We start from the raw sequence: 20,920 nt of genomic DNA, 5'->3' as shown, positions 1-20,920 counted from the left end.
CCCACTGGCATCAGATTCAGTTTCCTGCCTCATGGGTCAACCTCGGGGGGCAGGGATGGGGCAGCAGGTGGAGCAGAGAAAATCCAACTGCCTGGGTTTGATCCCAGCTGGGCAGCTTACCAGCCCTACAGTCTTAGGCAGTCTTGTGACCTCCTTTAATCTGCTTCTTAATCTGTAAAATGGGGAATAAACAATAATACCTCTTCTAAGACACTCTCGAACAGACCCTCCATAGGGTCTTTGATTCCTTCAACACTCCCGGGGAACATTTTTTTCTTTTCTGGGAACAATAGATCATGTCTACTGTTATTGATTTTAAGTAAGGTACTGAGAAGATCCGTGCGTCGTTGTGGCAAAGAAGGACTCCATGCGGAGCTGGCATCTTCCTTTGAAAGAGTCTGACTTTCCCAGAAGTTTTGTTTTCTTTATATTTTGAGATTTTATTAAAGAAAAAGAAAAAACATATGCCCTTCACTGTTCTGAATAATCCAAGAGTATTTGACCGGATGCTAGCACGGGTCCATAATTTCTGCCTGGAAGAGGAGTTAGAATGCTCTTCCCCATGCCACCCGACACACTTTGAAATGGCCCAAGGACTTTGCTCAGCGGCAGAAAACTGGCTCTCTTTACAGCACCAGTCCCACCCCCTGCCACCCCGTGGACTGAGCCAGCCCTGGGACACTGGCCCATTCATATCATCGAAGGCTCACAAATTCCATAAGAGACCAGGGTACATGGGTAACATCCAGGATCTACTCAGTGCTACATTTTATGGGGAGAAAGAAGACAATGAATGAGCCCCTTTGGCCAGTGTCTGTCCTGTGTTCTGAAATGTCTGTCTTCTTAGGATCAACATCACCAAGGAATGTCTCGCTGCAGAGAAACGGCAGCCACAAGTCCTCAGGGGGCCACTGGGAGGCTTATGGGAGATTTTGGCTTGAGCTTTTCTAAGCCCAACTCAACCTGCCGCAGAGAAAAGCATCAGGAAAAGTTAGCTATACAAAATACCACTGTCATCATTACCTCTGACTTGAGACCCCCGTGGCTACAGGATAAACTCTGCCATTCTTAGCCTGGGCCAGCAGCCCCTTCACAGCACCCAGCTCTCTGCTCTCCTTGGTCTCTGCTCACTCCCTGACCCTGAGGCTGCACTCTGGCCTCACCGTCTTCCCCGCTGTCTCCCGGCCAGGGCAGGGGTATGTCTGCACGTCCTGCAGGCTTTGCATGGTCATCTCATCCCCTCTGCTCCCCTCTTCCCTTCTATCTCCCACAGGGTGCCCCTCTTGTGAGGTTTTCTCCACTGAAAATCAACTCGAGTTGATTCTCTTCTCTACCAGAACTTCCCACTGTCATTAGGTGGTTTCCTAAGGACAGCCAACTAGGAGTTCCTTGTGCTTAAGGGCTGGTCTTCTTCATCCCGGTATCCCTAATACCTTGCCTGGTCCTAGGCATATAATAGACAAGCGGTAAGTTATGTGTTGACTAAATCAATGATTGAATGAGTAGTACGTTTTACACTGTATTTTAGACAACAGAAAGAGAAGAGACGACGACACAAAAACGTTAACAGTTAGTTAAATCCAGGATGTGGATTGTGGGTAATTCTCGTTATAATATTTAAACTTTTCTTAATTTCCCAAATTTCATATTACATCAGTAATTAGAGGCAACAAAAGAAGGAATAAGGAAAAACCGTGACAGTTTATATAGCAATGCAGACAATCAAGTACTGTTAAGTATTAGCCTTTCTTAATAAAGGTTATGGGCACCTACCATTTCCTGTATGAATGTACAAGTTGGTGTAACACAAATTGCTTGTGGAATTTTTTGAATTTGATTTATGTTTTCTTAATTTATTCTGACCTAATTCATTAGCCTAAGTTTTTCATGCATCTCACAGTTGTAAGTCCTGCTCATTCGGCTGGGAATAAATCTTTGGTATTCTACATGTGGACGTTTATTAAAATGCATCAATATGATCCTATCTTTCAACCAAGACCTTTAGCCCAGAAATAATACCCTTTGTTTTAAAGAAATCAGGCTTGCCATTTAAACAAAAAAAGGCATCAGTCCAACTGGCGACTTCAATTTCATCATCAAAAACCAGAGTCCCATGAAACCGGGTATAAATCTCATGTGAGGATTAAGAAAGAAAGAAAGAAAGCAAAGCTCTTACATGCGTTTAAATATAATGTAAAATTGCTCGCTTACTAAAAATATGAACAACAATGAACAAAGTGTACGCATGAGTACTAGAAAAGATGATCTATAGACACCATAAATTAGCCATTTCACGTTTCTACATCAGGGCATGTTATAATGTTGATAGCCACGATGACCAGAAAAAGGTCAACTGCATGGACACGGTGGCCTCTAAGAAATTAAGCTCCATGAATTCTTGTCTGCTTACTCAGTCAGGCTCTGACAAGTCCAAGAGGGCCTATGGTAATGAGGGCTGTGATGGTTTCTTCTGTAGTGGTCCATGATGTAAGGAAAACACACATTCTTCTTACAACTGCTTGGCACACAGAAGATGGGTGATAGGTATGAATTAATTAGTTGACAGTCCCATGGCTCTGTAACCGGGGCTCAGTAGGCCGAAGCAGGAAGATTTTGAGAAAGCCATGGGCGTGCCCGTGACCACTACTAGCGGGTCAGTTGGCCACCTCACCCACATTCTCCAGCCCTCCTCGCCCCGACTGGTGCCTGGGGCCTTAGTCCCAGCTTCACGGCAGCCCCTCTGTTGACGGCCCGCGTAGTTATGCGTCTGCTTCCCTCTCTACCTACCCGGCACACCTGAGGCAGCTCACCCAGTGGCTCTCCTGCAGCCAGATCAATGTCAGGGTTTGGAGGGCCACTTTCAGAAAAAGACTATTCCTTGGGTTTCCCTATGAAGCTTTTATTCATGTTGGGGTTGTATGTGTCCAGTTTTCATTGTAGTCGAAGTGAAATTTACTGAATTCTCCAAGATCAATGTATGCAACCCCTCTTACGACAGAAAAATAGGTTCATTTACTTTTCCTTAAAAGTGGTCTTTCTGCTTCAGCCGCGGGGGCGTCTTAGGTCCCAGAAAGAAGTAAAGGGCGGACAGTGTGTCTGTTTGCTGGAGAATCAGTAACAACAGCTAACTGAGAGCTTGTTACTGGTTCCACACACTGTCTTAGGAGCTTCCGTGAATTAATCCGTATGATCTTTATAGCCTGTGATCAGCGCTACTGTTAGTCTCACTTCACAAGCTAAGTCACTTGCGGCGGTGGGCTGGGACTCAGACCAGGCGGTCGGCCCCAGAGCCCAGGCTCGCACCCCTGAGCGCACCTCCCTGCCTGGAGCTGCCCTTGACAAATGCAAGGCTTTCGGCCTGCAGGAGTATCTTGCTCTCCGTCTGTCATTCTGTCCATCCGGGGTCATGTGAACATGAACTAGAGGTGACTGAGGACCACGTGCGAGAGGCATGTCCTGTCCGTGGCCGTACACCTTACTCTGTGTTTTAAAGCCCTGGGTGTCGGGGAAGCCTAGAACAGAAGCTAAGCTTCAAGGAAGTGATTTTTCCGGGAGCTACACGCCACGTACTTGCACACGGAGTGGGCTGTGGAGTCCTCTCCACGGGTCACTTTGCCCACGGACTTGTCCCGGTTCTGTTCAAGCCAGTTCTTAAAGCAGAGTTGGGCAGGGGGTAGAAAAATGAAGGGAGGTGGCTAGTTTCCTGTGGCTGCTCTAACAGAGAACCACACACTGGGGGGCTGACAACAATAGAAACCCATTCTCTCACAGTTCTAGGGGCCAGAAGTCCCAAAGCCAGGGGCTGGCAGAGCTGCTTCCTTCTCTACAGTCTGAGCTAACCTGTTCCACGCCTCTCTCCAAGTTTCTGGAGGTCACCAGCAATCCTTGGCATGTAGCTGCTTTACTCCAATCTCTGCTTCTGTCTTCACCTGGCATTCTCCTCTGTGTCTCTGTGTCTCTTCTGCTAAGGACGTCGGTCAGGTTGGATTTGGACCCACCCTGATCCAGTATGACCTCATCTTAATTTGATTATATCTGCAAAGACTCTGTTTCCAAATAAGGTCACATTTGCAGGTATTTGGGAGACCTAATTCAACTCACAACGGGAGATGACTTTTTTTTTTTCTCCTAAGGCACTTAGGAATAATGCATTTTGGCTCCTGAGGACACTAGTCTAAAATAGAATTCTGTGTGTAAGGAGGTAGGCTAGGGGTTCTCTGTGTGTGAAGGAGAAACTGCATCCTCTGTGCTTTGCTTCAGTACTTCGTTTCTGACACCAGATGTGTGGGTGCTTTTCCCACAAGAAACAATTCTCCAATCCTCTTCGGATACCAACTCTGCGTCCTACAATTCAATTCAATTCTGACACCATCTACCTGTGCACCCTCCACAGGCTCAGGGCTCAGTCCCACAGATCGCCCCCCTCCATTTAGGTGTCAATAATAAGTCCAGGTTGTCACCTGTGCTTCTGACCAACTGGTTATAAATTGGAAGTTCCCAGGACCTCCTCCTTGGGATCAATAATTTGCTAGATTGGCTCACAGAACTCAGGAGCGCAGTCTACTAAGTAGGTTGTGCACCTCAGGAACAGGCAGATAGGAGAGACGCATAGCGCGAGGTATGCGGGAAAGGGACTTGGAGTTTCTGCCTTCTCTGGGCTCATCACCCTCCCAGCACCTCCACATGTTCAGCAACCTGGAAGCTCTCTGAATCCTATACTTTAGGGATTTTTATGGAGGCTTCATTATGTAGGCATGATTGATTAAATTATTGGCCTTTGGTGATTAGCTCAACCTCTAGCCCCTCTCTTATCCCTGGACTGAAGATTCCAACCCTCTAATCACATGGCTTGTTTCCCTGGAAACCAGCATCCATACAGCGGTTCTCTAGGGGCTTTCCAAAAATCATCTCATTGACATAAATCAGGTGTGGTTGAAAGGGCTTGTTATGAACAACAAAGGACACTCCTTTACCTTTATCCCAACTTGTGAAACTACAGGATTTTATGAGCTGTGTGCCAGGAAGGGGACAAAGATCAAATACTTATTTCTTATTACAAATCACAATATCATACACAGTGCCTGTTTGCAGAAGGGGAAGCTGCATGCAAGGGCTTGTGCTTTGCTCTCAGAAACATAATAAGCAAGACAACCTGCCTTATTTTCAATAAATCTCTAAGAATCAGCAACAGTGCACTCCTTTTTTAAGTATTAGTAGTGAGGCTGGCGTTACCAGTCTAAACGATAGATGTCTCCCCATAGCGTCACTTCCTGGGGAGCAGAGGCTACAGTTCTTTGCACTGAAATGGCAGCGGCTCAGACCCCACTCCAGCAGCCCGCAGTAGCATTTTCAAGACCACACATCTGTGTCCTGGCGCTTCCTGATTCTGTTACCATTCATGCTGTAAGTCAGCACGTTCAACATTTTAATGCTTCACATATCAAAAAATTGAGTGGATTATATATGGATTTAACCTTTTCAATATTCCAAGTATGGCTGACTGGCTACTCTAGTTCCTCCCTTGCTTGTAGTTTTAGTAACCTGGATAGAAATGAGCTGGCCCACCGACAAAAAAGAACAGCGGAGAGAGCAAAGTCATAAAGCCAGCACAGTCTTTCAGAGACTATACTAAAGGATTATACTTTTGATATTTCACAATTTTTTTCTTTCCAGAGCAAGCAATCATAGATTGAAAAGAGAAGAGACAAAAAGTAATACTGACTGCAATAAACAATGCTGCTGTTTTCCTCTGTTAATGTTATTATTCAGTCCCTCAGTGGTCTTGGTCTCTGTTTGCTATCATCTTCAAACATTTTATTCTAGAAACATTTTTGTCTCAGTCACATTTAGTAGAAACTTTAATATAAATTCCTGTTACTCCACAGTGTAACCCATGGTTTTCAAAATTATGGTGAAATCTCATGAGCTCTTAAGAAATCCCCTCTTGTTTGGCTCTGTCCACACAGTTCCTTTGTTTGAGCAGCCATGAATATGTTAGGCTAAGCTGAGTTCAACTTTCTTGGTGACTCTTCAATACAAATCAACTCTGGTAACAGATTACTCAACCTACCAGGTTAAATGAATAACAACAATTCTAACATCTAGGCAGCATAGTCCGATTTCTGACAAAAGATGAGGAGGGGCAGATAATGATTTATATACCAAATGTATAAATTGTATTATGATTCTGAGGAAAAAACCCCTCAACACCATTAATTAGCCATATGTCCATTTTTAAAATGCTAATGCCAGATGATAACAACTCTTCATACCCATGTAAATGTCTAAACAAAACTGTAAATAATGTATTGATTTGTTTCTTAGTAATTAGTTTTAACAAGCTTTTCAGTTAACTTTGCTATGGAATGCTAACATTAATCTTTAAGATATCATAGCACATTATCAACTTAAAGTTAAAAAATGCTAAAGTTAAATAAGGCCTTTCCTGTACTAATCTATAAGTAATTCATTTCACAAGAACTCTTGAGCTACTGGTCCATTCAGGAATCATCCAAAATTAAAATTATTATAAAATCTTTTCAATGAATTTCCTATCCATCAGGCATAAAATTATGTCAATGGAATGTGCCTTGCTTAAAAGGATCTAGACTACCACTGATTAGATCTTTCATAACTATAAATGAATGGATTGATGAACCACACACAGAACCCTACCATATAACTTCACTCATTACTCATTCATTTGAAATATAGCTCTGGAGTGCTATCCACTTGGCCTGGCCTTCTGGGCACTGGTGATACAAGAGTGAATAAAATCAAGACAGTCTCTGCCCTCATGGCACTTTCATTCAAGAAAGAGAGACGAAAAACATGATGAAGACGCCACGAAACTATCAAGTAAGTAAGTAAACATAAGTCATTTGGTGATACGTGCTGTGGAGTGAGGGGTATCAGAAGTCCTCAGAGAAGACCACTGTGATAGAGTCGTTTTGCGCAGAGTGTGAGTCATACAGAAGTTGGGAAAGAATTCCAGACAGAAGGAGCAGGGGCACAAAGACCCTGAGGGGCAAGTGTACTTGCTGATTAGAGAAGTGGCATGGCTGCCGTGGAGGAGACTGGCGTGAGGAGGTGAGTGTCTTAGCAGGGGCCAGATCACATTGGCCTTACAGCTGCTGTAACTACTTGGGCTGAGAAGCCATTAAAGGGGTTTGAGCATAGGGGGGATGTAATCCAACTTAAATTTTAAGTTGATCACTCTGATATTTATTTGGAAACTGGTCTGCACGGATGCAGGGAGATCAGCTGGAAGGCCGTTGGAATAATCTAGGCAAGAGTCAATGGTGGCTTGGACTAGGGTGGCAGCAGTGGTCAGATTCTGTAAAGTATTTTGAAGGAACTGTCTGCAGGATTTGCTGATGGGTAGCATGTGTGGTGTGAGAGAAGGGGAGGCATCAAAATGACTTGGAGGTGATGCTTTTGACCTGGGCCCCGGGGTGTTCAATTACAATGAAGCCTGAGGCAGAAGAAGGATCAAGCTTTCACGTTTGAAAGTATGAAGTAGAGATGCCATTAGGAATGCATGGGAAAGTCAGGGAGGCAGCTGGAGGGTTAATTTTGGAGTTCAAAGGAAAAGTTGGGCCTAGAGGTATAAATATTGAAGTTGTCGGCATAGGTGGGTATTTAGATCAATGATGAGTAAATGAGACTATCTAGAGAGGGAGTGTAAAAAAGAGAAAAGGTATGGGGAGAAGGGGTCTGGGGATGAGACCTGGGGGACACAACCTTTAGACTGAGGTTTTAGAGATGGAGAGGAACAACAATGTCACACAATATCATAATGTATTATAGGTATGATCTGAAGAGCTTAGCAGTCAGCATAGTGGACTGGCCATCAAAGTGTGGCTTTGTCATATTGCCTTTTTTAATCAATAATCTCAAAAAATATAAATAGATTACATTATCAATTTTATATTACTATACTCATGAACTATTATTACTGCTATTGTAGTTCCTGTTAAGTTAATTTCAGTTGCTGGCTATTCAATTGTTTAATCCAAGAATTACCATGTTTCATTAATTCTAAGATGCACATTTCTTTCACATTTTAACATCTCTGAAATCAGAATGTGTCATCAATTGATGGCATCATACAATTACAATTGGTGGCATTTTTTTCCTTCCTAGAGGCGCACATCAAAAAGGTACCTCATATAATCCATGGCATCTTAGATTTGATTTAAAAAAATATATTTAAAGTCAAGGCTACTTTCAGCTGCCCCCGGTTGATGTAAAAGTAGAAGAGATGGGTTCCTGCACTGCTTCTATCTGGTACGAGTGTCTACTGGGATGATGAAGAGCCCAGGAAAGGAAGGAGGTGGTGACAGGCAGTGGCTTGTGGGCCACCTGTCAGTCACCTTATTTTGCCCGGGTTTGCTATTGAGTAGCTCTGGGTGGCACACACCTCCAGTGACTTTGGCTCCTAGGAGGAAGGCATATATAGTCTTAAACTTTCACAGAGGTGTGTTCTGGCTTCATCCTCCAGACAGGTCTTTTCCTGGATTCAGACACTCCTTAAGAGCAGAAGCCATGTCTCAGCTACCTTTTAATCCCCAGAGTTTAGCACAATTGACTGAATACAGTTGGTGCTCAATACATTTTTTTAAAAAACATTTAAACATAACTCCCCCACTATCGGGGTATAAAAAATTTGTGGCCCACAATCTCAGAGGAAATGTCTGATGGACTTCCTCCCCCAGCTGTGATGGTTGAAGGTTACCCTCTGACTATGCTCACAGGAGGCCTTATCTAAGTGTTGAGGACCAGATCCTGGCATGGTCTCCATGGAAACAGAGAGGAGCGCTTAGATCCTTGCACAGAAACAACAAATGCACACTTTAGGATAATAACAGAATGCAGCATTTATAGATAGGGTAATAACCCATGTTATGAAACATGCAATTTAATAAGTCTCTCTGATGAAAAGGCAAAGACAACCGAGAGGCTGTAATTTACTCCTGGTAGTGGAGGTGTCTGAGGTTCACAGGCAGTGAAAATGAGCAGCAAGAATTAATCTTCCTCATCTGCTTGTCAAGCCATTGTATGCTGGCTTGCTGCTTACTATGCCATTTTGTCGTTTTCCTCTCTTATTATGTTTTCCAACTCATACATCTTAACCTACTATTCTACTTAATTCTCCCCTTGCATCATGACCTGTATTCTACATTCCTTACAAGAATGTCATCAAGGAATTACAAAGGACTTTTAAAAATAAAGACATAAAATGTTTTACAGTTCCTACAGAAGCCTTTTTGTGAAGACTGTGCTTTACATGTATTGAAAACACCTAGGAGAGTAGCCGTAAAAGTAAATTTGAATAATAGCGGTAAGAGTGGACAACCTTGTCTTGTTCCTGATCTTAGAGGACATGGTTTCAGTTTTTCACCATTGAGAACGATGTTGGCTGTGGGTTTGTCATATATGGCCTTTATTATGTTGAGGTAAGTTCCCTCTATGACTACTTTCTGGAGGGTTTTTATCATAAATGGGTGTTGAATTTTGCAGCTATTGAGATGATCATATGGTTTTCTCCTTCAATTTGTTAATATGGTGTATCACATTGATTGATATACCCTGAGAAAACAATAATTCAAAAACAGTCATGTACCACAATGTTCATTGCAGCTCTATTTACAATAGCCAGGATATAGAAACAACCTAAGGGTCCTTCGACAGATGAATGGATAAAGAAGATGTGGCACATATATACAGTGGAATATTACTCAGCCATAAAAAGAAATGAAATTTGAGTTATTTGTAGCAAGGTGGATGGACCTAGAGACTGTCATACAGAGTGAAGTAAGTCAGAAAGAGAAAAATAAATACCGTATGCTAACACATATATATGGAATCTAAAAAAAAGAAAAAATGTTTCTGAAGAACCTAGGGGCAGGACAGGAATAAAGACGCAGACGCAGAGAATGGACTTGAGGACACAGGGAGGGGGAAGGGTAAGCTGGGACGAAGTGAGAGAGTGGCATGGACATATATACACTACCAAATGTAAAATAGATAGCTAGTGAGAAGCAGCCACATAGCACAGGGAGATCAGCTTGGCGCTTTGTGACCACCTAGAGGGGTGGGATAGGGAGGGTGGGAGGGAGATGCAAGAGGGAGGAGACATGGGGATATATGTATATGTATAGCTGATTCACTTTGTTATAAAGCAGAAACTAACCCACCGTTGTAAAGCAATTATACTCCAAAAAAGATGTTAAAAAAAAAAGTAAATTTGAAAATACGTTTGAAATGTAGATAGTGTTTGCAGTGGTCATGTGATGTTGCTTTAGGGCACAGTGACGTTTAGCAAGAGCTCTGCTTAAGTCTTGAATTATCCTCTCCTCACCATTTTTTGAATTATGTGACCTATGAGAAATACTCTGAGACCTAAATGGGTAGTACTCGACAGCAACTACAATTCCAAAACAATTCATTTTCTTTCTTGGGCTACAGAACCTTCTGAGACTGTAGAGTCTGGGTACGGTCTGTTGCCACTAGGAGCTACGAGGTGTGAAGAAGAGTCATTGCCCAGTTTTGCACTTAGTTACCCAACAGAAGAAAGGCTATTGGAGTAGTATCTAAGAGTATCTGTCAAAGCCACATTAATACATAATATTAGAGTAATATCTATGAGTATCTATTGGAGTGGTACTGATAGGTACTATTAGAGTAGTATCTACCAGTATCTATTAGAGTAGCATTAATAGATACTATTAGAGTATTAGCTACTAGTATCTGTTAGAGCAATATTAATAGATACTATTAGAGTAGTATCTACTAGAATCAATTGGAGTAGTATTAATAGGTACTATTAGAGTAGTATCTACTAGAATCAATTGGAGTAGTATTAATAGGTACTATTAGAGTAATACCTACTAGAATCCATTGGAGTAGTATCAATAGGTACCACTGGAGTATCTAAAGGTATTTCTCAAACAAGGATTTTTAAATTTTCTTTTAAATCAGGGACCATTGCATCATAGATTTGTATAACCTGGAGCTCAATAGATCAATATTTGAAGATACAGAAAGCTCCTGTGTAGCAATTCCTAAGACTGGCCATTTCCAAGACCAGCTGAAATGCCTTAGAGCAGAGGTCATCAAGCCGGCCCAAGAGCTAAGGATGCTTTTTACTTTTTAAAATGTTTCGGAAAAAAATTAAAAGAACACTATTTCATGACAAGTAAAAATGATATGAAATTCAGATTTCAGTGTCCTTCCAAGTGTTTTCGGAGCCAGTGACACCCACTGATTTAGTATCATCTAGGGCTGCTATCACACTGTGACAGCAAAGTTGAGAAGTTCAGTCAAAGACCATAAGTCCCACAAAGCCTAAAATATTTACTGTTTGGCTCCTTACAGCAAAAGTTTGCCAGTCCCGGCCCTAGAGTGGCAGGCCCAGAAAAAACTGACCTGTTCTGAGAGCTTAGTGATCTAGTTTCACATAGGGTGTTGCTGTAAGATTTGGTGATGAAATTCTGAAGGATGGAATGGGACACAAGCAGGAAAGAACATTCCAGGAAAAATACTGGCTCTGTCAGACTACGGGTAAGAAAGAAAAGCTCCTTGGTGGTGTAATTAGTATTTTAAGTAGCTTTGTCTGAAATGATGCTAAAGTAATCTCTAGCCCTTTATCACGTTCAAGCAGAGCACACAAAACCGCTCAGCTCACTATAATTGCAAACTTCCCTTAATGAATATATATTTGCTTTGGCTCCTGTGCTCTATTTTGCATCAATTCTTGCAACTTTGCAAGTCATAAAACGCCCCAGATTCCTTTCATTAACGTATTTTCACCTGGATAAAAAGATGTAAACCAATTAGAACAATTTTATGTGAGCTATTCAGGAAACAAGGGTAACACAACTGGATTATGTCTCTTCTGATCTGGAAAAGTGGGCTGATATAGAAGAGAAAAAAATAATTCTCTCCAACAAAAACTTAGCCTTGGAGAAGTGTTTGGTGGGGAGGATAGGGTAGGGGAAGGAGTGTTGAGAAAGATGTGGTTATTCACAAAATTGCCTGGTGTCTAATGATACCCCCTCCTGATACCACGAAGAACAGGCATATGGAAAGTGATGAGCTAGAACTGAGTCTCAGGTTCTCGACTTCATAGCTGCCTGAGTCAAGCAAATCACTGCCTGTCTCTTCACCTCGGTTTCCTTAGCTGTAAAGTGGTAGCATAAAGCCAGCATTCCTACAATATTCAAATGAGACAGTGTAGGCAAGAGGGCTTTCTAAACTGTTAAATGGAAACTTCTATTACTGATACCAAAAGAGTACACCAAAAACATCTATTGAAATTTGAACATGATGTTAAGTCTCTTAAAGTTGAAATTTAAAGAATTCTAAATAGTGATCATCAACCTCAGGAAGCTGAGAGGAGAAAGTGAAATGTTATTACGAATCTTGGGCTTAACTAACATTTGGGTACTTGGATTGAATCCCATGAATTGTTTCTAAAAGAAAATGAAAACTTTTCCATTGCAGTGAAGGAAACTGGGCAAAAAGATTTTTTTAAAGAAGTGCTCTCAGGGGTCTTGGCTATTTATGGATAATAGTCAAAATTGCTAGTTTTAAAACTCTCAAGATACCTTATCCTTATCATGAAATTCAAATTATTTGCTTTACGAGGCAAAAAGTGGAAAAGCTCTATTTTTAATGGGATTATGTACTTTTGTTTTTAAAATTCTCCTTAAAGTCAAGAGTCAAGAAATGAAAGATGCTGATTTAGAGTCTAAAACACTATTTATCGGGGATATTATGATTAAATGCAATACTAAATTGTATTTTTCTTAGTGAACCACAGGCCCACAAGAAAGTTAAGAAATGTAAACAATCAATTTCTGAGTAGAACACAGGCTATCATGATGCTCAAGGTCATGGGGCTCAAGGTCAACTAGAGAGAAGTCTGGTTGTAATTCTGGCTTCACCACTACTAGCTGTGTGACTCAGTAGACTTCTTAATTTCTGAGGCTCAGTTTTTTCATGTCTAAAGTGGGGACAATTACAATAATGGTACTGACAAGGCTATAGAAGTTATTAGGAATGGTAGTAGGTCCTAGCTTCTGAATCCAGACCTCATACGGCATTTATATAGGGGAACAAACCCTTTAAAATGCCATTTTCATTTTGGTGCCTAATTTTATTTAAAAAAAAAATTTCAGACTTGGAAAGAAATGCACAAAGGAAAACACATCCATTTCATGATACACTGCTTATTGGTGACCCTGAATAGAAGTTTTTACAGTGTGAATCAGTGAGGTATTTAAGGGAAGAAAGGTCACACACACCCCCCCCCCCCCAACCATAACATAAGTCTATTATATATTCAGACATGGCTCCAGATGTCAGCGTCTTGTGCCACAGTGACACCTAGCAAACAGTTATCCTTCATTAACTTCTAGCTTGAATCAGGACCAAGACTTAAGGAGCATCAGCCCATGGTGGGTTTGGGCCTGGTGGGTGTGATTCTAAGTAGCTGCTGCAGCTTCAAGGCCTAAAGGACAAGTACAGTGAGTTGCAATGTTCTGTGTTTCAAGGCAAGTACATTCTACTGAGGCTTGTCTCCTGGGGCTGTTAAAGATGCCTGCAAAACTGGCCTGGAGGAAAGCCCTGCCGCCTCTTCAGGAGGGCTGAGCTGAGCTGAATACACCAGGACAGCTGTGCTTCTGACCCCTCGAGTGGCCCTTAGGGGGAGTCCTGTTCTCAGGGTACAGTCAGAATGTTCCAGTTCCATCGCCCTCCCCTCCCTAGTGGCCTTTGAAGTGTTTCCCACTTGGGTTCTTCCTTGGCAAGCTGGAGTTCAAGTCTAACCTAGAGAACTCCAGACAATATAAAAGCACCAAAAAAAGGGGGGGGGGATAAGTTTTAATAATAGATGCCTTTAGTTTAGTTTCATACCTTTTTTAGAAATAGAAAAAATGTTTTTCAATGTTTTCTATTGAGAATCAGCTTATTGTTAAGAGGAATGATTCCAGTATAGCTGGCCTTGTTGCTGGGGACAGCATAGGAATACATCTTGCTGTTCTAAATAACTTTTCTGATCAAGAGATGGAAATGCAGTGACACGTCGTAAAGGATGTCAAAGAACCCCTCCGCTCTCACTTTAACTAGAGCACTCAGTATTTGTGATGAATTAGGCTGGCTCACTAAACTACGGGAAATAAATCTGCTGAACAGTTCCATTTTCCGATTGCTAGCTAGGTTAACATGCTTTAATACACAAATAAATATCTCCATATGGACTATTATCCAAAACAACTGTAAATCATCGCCGCGCTGGGCAGTGAGTAGCTGTGACATCCCTGGAAGTGCTGAGTTCTGCTACTGTCCCCCAGCATCCATTGCAGTATCTGCCTAAATGAGGGGTGCCCTTCAGTGATGGAATAAGGTGACACTTTGATTAATGCAATGAGCACGCTGCCCAGTGCTACAGTGAGTATTAAAATGGCATGTGCTAATTTAATGTCTCGGCTGTCATTAGACTGGAGTGCAAAGGGGAGTCACCTTCTCAGAAGAGCGTTCCCATCCCAGAGGGGACAAAAGCAGGGCTGACTGTCGGCTGCTGCAGGTTTCTAGGAAGCCCTGTTCTTGCTCTGAAAACATCCTGAAATGATTTTGTTTTTCATGCTGAAAACCAAAAAAAAAAAAAAGGTACCAAGCAGATTCCTTGTGGAAATGTACAAAATGAAAATGGAGGTTTTAATAAAACTGGCCAAAAAAAAAAAAAAATCACAAAATGGAGAAAGGACAGAATTAAAAAATGATGTTTTAAAAATGTATCTATTAAAAAAATCATCAGCTCTTACAGCACTCAGGAAGATGTCTTTCATTCTGACTGCTCTCTGTCAAGACCTCGACAAGCTGTGTGTCCATCAGTAGGCATTTAAAGATGGGTATATGCTTGTGGTCAAAAGGCAAAGGATAGATTCTTGACAGCAACTAATTGTAATTCGTTATTTGGAGTTTTTCCTCGTGATTACTGGAAAATCTACAAAGGTAGATAAGTTCTGAGTCATCAAATTTTTTACCTTTTTTCAATTACAACTAAAAGTGTCAAAATAAATGTTTTTTTCTGATTGTCTCTGGAAGTATTGTTTAAAGAATACTTTCATAGCAAGGGTTATACGTGGCAATACAATTGAAAAGGCATATAATTTCCTAAAATGCTATTTGATGAATTTTATTTTAAAGTTAGACACTCAGGTCACCACTATCTACAGTCTGGTTCCATGCTGGGGAATTTTGCTTTCACATCCTGACCTGCGGCCCGTGGGGCAGGATGATGGACTGAGCCACCTTTTGTCCACCTGAGCTTCCTTTTCTCCATTCCAAAATGGCAGCGACCCTTTGTACCTGCCTCAGTGGGTGTTTATGCTGCGGAGGTCAAAACAAAAGATGGCTGCCAGTGACGAGCGCCCACTCTCCTATTCCTTGTGGAATCCCAAATTCACTGAGAATTCTGGGAGTCCTGGAGGGGAGAGCGAGAGAGACAGTGGCATTGAGGGGAAGAAAGTGGAAAGGATAAAGATGGCTGACTCTTCCAAAATGAGAAAGGCCCAGGGGTTTCACATCCTAAGATCAGCTTCCTGGGAAGAGTCTGAGGGAGGCTTCAGGTGGTCCTGTAAAGGCAACTCCACTCAGCATGGGGGCAGGAGAACAGACCACCCTGGGACACGTGGACTTAGAATACGGCAACACAGGGAGATTTTTCAGATACCAAAGAGGCCTGCAAGGGAGAAAAAGAGAGCCCTGGTAAGTACTGACGCTGAATTTCTTGGTCAGCCTGGAGTCAGATTTCATTTGGTTTTAAGAAAATCAAGAAGTTTGGCATTTTTTGCACCTTGTGGTTTAAAATGTGTACCCACCAAAACACAAAACCAGGTCATTACTGCGCATCATGATAACAGGACGAACAGGACCATAGTGCACAGACAGAGGAAAGCACCATTAGGGTTCCAGAAAAGGCTGCACTGAGCCGTCTGCTGAAGCCTGAGGAAAAGTGAGGTCAGGAAGGATGTGGGGTTGGAATGCTAGGTACTCAATTCGGGAGAGTGACGTTATAGGTGAAGTGAAAGGTCTTTGGTTTGTTTGTTTTTAAGATTCTCATTCCCAAACACCCGGCGTCACAGGAGAGGGCAGAGGAATGTTCTGTGGGAGGGGAAGCCTGATGAGAACCGCAGGGGGAGGAGCACACGGGCCTGGCATAAAGGGCCGCCCTTCCGTGGCCCAGCAAGGGACGGGAGATGCTCAGGATGGACGCAGAGCCTCGAGGGAAGTCCTTCACTGCTCTGCGCCTCGGTTACCGCGACGGCCCAAAGGAAACAATATTGTCCCCAGCAAAGCTGTTGTGCATCTAAACGAAATGACAATCAGAAGGTTCAACGCGCACGCCTGGCCCAGGGTAGGTGCTCTTCTCAGTCTCCGCTTATCCTAAAAGCAACAAGGAGAAGCAGCAGCTTTTAGGGGGAGCGTGGCGGGCCCACATCGGCCCCGGAACTCCCCAGCAAGGGCCCCAGAGCCACGGACACTGACATCCCGGTGCAGCAGGTCCCTCACGCTGCAGGGAAAGAGGCTGCGGTCACGGTCCCTCAGCAGTGAAGGCTTGAAGAGCTGCGAGGAGTAGTGATTCTGAGAACAGCCCAGTGACAACAACTCAAGTCCCTCTTCTACCTGGTCCCCCAGATATGTGTGCCTGGGTCCTGGGAAGACAGGACAGTGAAAGTGGGGAAAAGTGATTTCCTCCTAAGCTGCAAAACAAGTGGCATGTGCTACTCAACTCTGGGACCCCTCTAACAGAGGGTACAACACGGCGGGGATGGTCCTTCTTTCTGTCATTCTCTTTCCTGTCCCTCCAAGGGGCTCTGACATTCTAGCAGCCCAGGGTGCTTGTCTATCTAGTGGAACCCGCAGTGCTTGACAGGGTAGCGTGTGGCTAACTGGAGTGAATCTGTTCTCAGGTACTTGGGAAACATACTCAGAGGGTTCCCATAATTGAAGAAGAGGAGCTTTGAAATTTTTGACTTACGGCTGAAACCTGACTAGGTTGACAGCTATAGGCTGGTGGGGTTCTAGAAAGATAACTCTAGCAGTGGTGTGGAAAGATTGGTGTAAGGAAAGAGTGGTGGCAAAGATACCAGCCAGGAGACAGTGGCAATGATTTAAGTGAAAGAATATAGGACTCAAATGAGAAAGTGGCAAAGGGACACAAATTCTTCATTTCGGTTTTATATAACTGAATTTCCTACATAAAACAAAAGGGCTACAGGGAGAGATTGGATTGTCAGTGTTGGCATGGGGGTGTCCATATTTAAATGTAAAAATAAGAATACATCCTAAAGAGTACATGTTCAAAATAATTAAAATTTTCTCGTTCCTTTTAGGAAAAAAGATGTTAGATACAAGATGTTGGATAACTGTTGTTGAAACTGGTCTAAGAGTGTTTAAGAATTATGTCCATCTGGAGAAAGCACTAAAAAACTATTTCAGGAGAAAATCCACTTATCGGTTCCTATCAATCAATGACCAATAGTCAGTCTTTCGTCCCAATTGGCTAAGAAATTTGTCACATGACATAAATCTTAATATTCACAATGTTATATCCAAAGCTTTGTGTAGTATCTCTCTATTCCCATGCCAAGAAAATCTGTTATACACCTCATTAAAGAAAAACATGTCCAATATTTGGAAAATGTATATAGTAATGACCTGGACATAACCACCATTTTAAACACAAATGTAGGTTTCTAGAGCTATAAAACATTTCCAAAAAATGAGATAATTTGGCAAATAAAAGTTTCAGTGACAAAACCATAATTATTTCAATAAGTTTTCTATCTTAGGTCATAGAAAATGCTTTTATGAAAAATACCAGGGCTTCCCTGGTGGCACAGTGGTTGAGAATCTGCCTGCCAATGCAGGGCACACGGGTTCGAGCCCTGGTCTGGGAAGATCCCATATGCCGCGGAGCAACTGGGCCCGTGAGCCACAACTACTGAGCCTGCGCATCTGGAGCCTGTGCTCCACAACAAGAGAGGCCGCGATAGTGAGAGGCCCGCGCACCGCAATGAAGAGTGGCCCCCGCTTGCCGCAACTAGAGAGAGCCCTCGCACAGAAACGAAGACCCAACACAGCCATAAATAAATTAATTAATTAAAAAAAAATGTTTCCTCATAAAAAAAAAAATACCAACTATTCCTATGCAGCACTTTACAGACTTCAAGGCATCATTAAACAACTGAGAAATGAATTTCTTTCAGAACAGAAGGGTCATGCATCACTTATATGGTATCTGCATCTAGTTGAATAGCAACTGAGTTACAATTCCTTCATTAGGGATCAGAAGCCTTTGGGAATTGAAATCAGTGTGTTCTCAAGGCTGGTGGTAACATTATCTCAATATATTGAGACAATGGAAAAAATCTTGTTTGTTTGTTTGTTTTCTATTGAAACATGTATAATTTTGATGGTTTTGCCAGTATCTTACCAGGCAAATGCTTTTAATTTATCTGGTGGTAACACCCCATCAGGCCTCCCTGCTCCCTGTGTGGAATGATCTTCACATAAAGGATTGTGTAAATGCTCATCAACCACAAACGTGTTCTGGGACAAGGAGGCCAGCACTGCTTGTTTCGTCCATGGTCAGTGCTCCCACACGTTTGGATCCATGACAATCTAGCTGGTGAGCACTTGACTGCCTTCTACCTCATCGCATCTTGCCTTCTCTTTTGTTAAATATTAATGGCAATGGAAAGTAAATGCCATGTTTCTCTGCTTGCAGAAGGAGACTTTGGATGACCTGGGTGTCCTAGAATGGAGAAACTTGAGCTTTACCATTGGAGACTGCCTTGACTGTCTGCTTACTTTTGCCAGATGGCCGTAGGGTCCTTTCAAGAATCTTGAGACCCATCACTTGATTTCTTTAGTATCAGAACTACAAAGATACACACCTTGGCAGCATCTTTGCATATTGCTCCTGGTGAACAACTTAGAAGAGTAGTAATTGAAACCTCAATTTGAAAACTTGATATATACCATTTTCTTACTAGTAACAACCCACTAATTAAGCTCTTCTTTAGAAACCTAACTGGGCACAAATACATTACCATCGTGCTCAAATATATACATATTATGCCCCCAGTATTGTTTTTTTCTTTCTTATATAGAGCAAGAGCCTAATGACTAAATATTATATCTATTGTAGAAATTTTTTGGATAAATTGTTGATCGTCCATGATTTTGTAGCGCTGGATCTCACTATATGAAAATAGTGTCTTTGAGAGACTAAAATTTGTGATCGGATTTGAAGTTCCTGGGAGTTTAGGTCATTAGCATTTAATTATCAATACCACCTTTTAGCTGTAGTTCTCTGTGTTTATAATTGGAGGCCTAGAGAACTTTGCAAGATTTTGGTATATTTAATGGCTCTCCATGCAATGTCATTGGATGGAGGAAACAGTGTAGGTGCCATGATATGTAGTATCTGTCTTTCCTCATTTCTTTTCTCCCCCATCCTTCCCATGTGTTTACGTCCTTGTTTTCTACTTAGTTCAAATTCTAAATGTCTCGAGTAGGACTTATGCACACCTTATAATGCTTTTAAAACCTTGACACCTTGTTAACACTGAATAAACATTAAAAAGCATAAATCACAGGAAAGATTGTTAGTGAGTTTTCTTGTTATCGATCTGATCTACCCAGTGGCTTCCCATCATCTTTAGAATAAATTTCAACCTCCTTAGATTGGTATTAAACAACCCCAGAGAATTGCCAAAATTTTCTAATCTTCTTTCAAACGACTACCTATCAACACACAGGGATGCAGTTAAATCCGAATTATGAGAGAGGAACCTGAACTTTCTGCTTCCAAGTCTTCACTAGTTCTGTTACTTTGACCTGAAAGGCACTTAATCCAGACTCCCTGTGAAAGCAAACCATGCCATCTCTTCTGTGAGGTTTGCTCAGTTTCCCCAGTGGGCCTCCCCTCTAAGCCCACAGCACGGCACACACCATGACTACAGCAAGAACCACACGTGACCTTGTAGCCATAGCTACTGTTACTCGTCTTACTTCCTTGTGGACAAAGTAAACTCGCTGAAGACAAAGGAGTTTTCTTATAGCTCCCCCTATGCTGTGCACGTTCACGAGACTGAAAAAAAATTACACTGAATGAAATTGAACTAAGAAGTAATGTCTGGGTAGTAGAAACGGAATGAACAATACTATTTTTAAAAGAATAAAACAAAAAATATTAAAATAAGATATATCTTTCTCAGTTATATATCAGGCATATTTTCCTATGTTTAGAATCCGATGACATGTAGTTATGACATCAGGTATCCTTGGGTGTTTGCTCTCCAATGGAAATCTGCACAGTTGCACCCCATTTTAATCATTAATTGAAGAATGTTAAAGGTAAAATTGTAATACGGATTGTTTCATAATATATTTTCCTTTGGCTTCTTTCTACCTCTTGTTTCCATTTAAAAAAAAATTCATATCTCCAATCCACGTGAAGTGAACTTCACTTCCTTCTCTCTTCAATCTTTAAAAAAGTTTTTCCTCTAATTCCTATTCCTGCCGTTCAACTCTCTGCCTCCAGCCAGAATTTCTATCACTCACAACTCATCTTAGTGTTTGAGCTGCATTGCTTTTCTGTGAATTATGCTGAGTTCTTGATGAAGGAGACAGAAACTGGAAATGATGTATAAACACCATCAGTGTGTGCTTAGTGAACTTCTGATGATTTTCAGCCCCCCACCCTGGGACTGAGCCCAGCCCGTCATTCACTTGTTAGGGGAAAGATTCCCTGTTGGTTATTTTGGAAGAAGTGATGACATTGTGATTTCCCCTTTCCCCAGGGATAGTAGGGAGGATAATAGGACCAGAAGGGAGTATATTA

The 20,920-nt window shown here is 42.0% G+C and overlaps 1 protein-coding gene across 5 annotated transcripts in view; it reads right to left on the bottom strand.

The window, feature by feature from the left end:
* PRKN (parkin RBR E3 ubiquitin protein ligase) overlaps window positions 1–20,920 on the bottom strand; it is a 1,273,336-nt gene that overhangs the window by 299,608 nt on the left and 952,808 nt on the right. The window lies entirely within an intron of this gene.

The sequence above is a fragment of the Eschrichtius robustus genome, chromosome 9 (genome assembly GCF_028021215.1).
Source record: "Eschrichtius robustus isolate mEscRob2 chromosome 9, mEscRob2.pri, whole genome shotgun sequence".
Taxonomy (NCBI): Eukaryota; Metazoa; Chordata; class Mammalia; order Artiodactyla; family Eschrichtiidae; genus Eschrichtius; species Eschrichtius robustus.
Note: the sequence above shows the minus strand (reverse complement) of the source record. Positions and strands in the feature narration are given on the sequence as shown.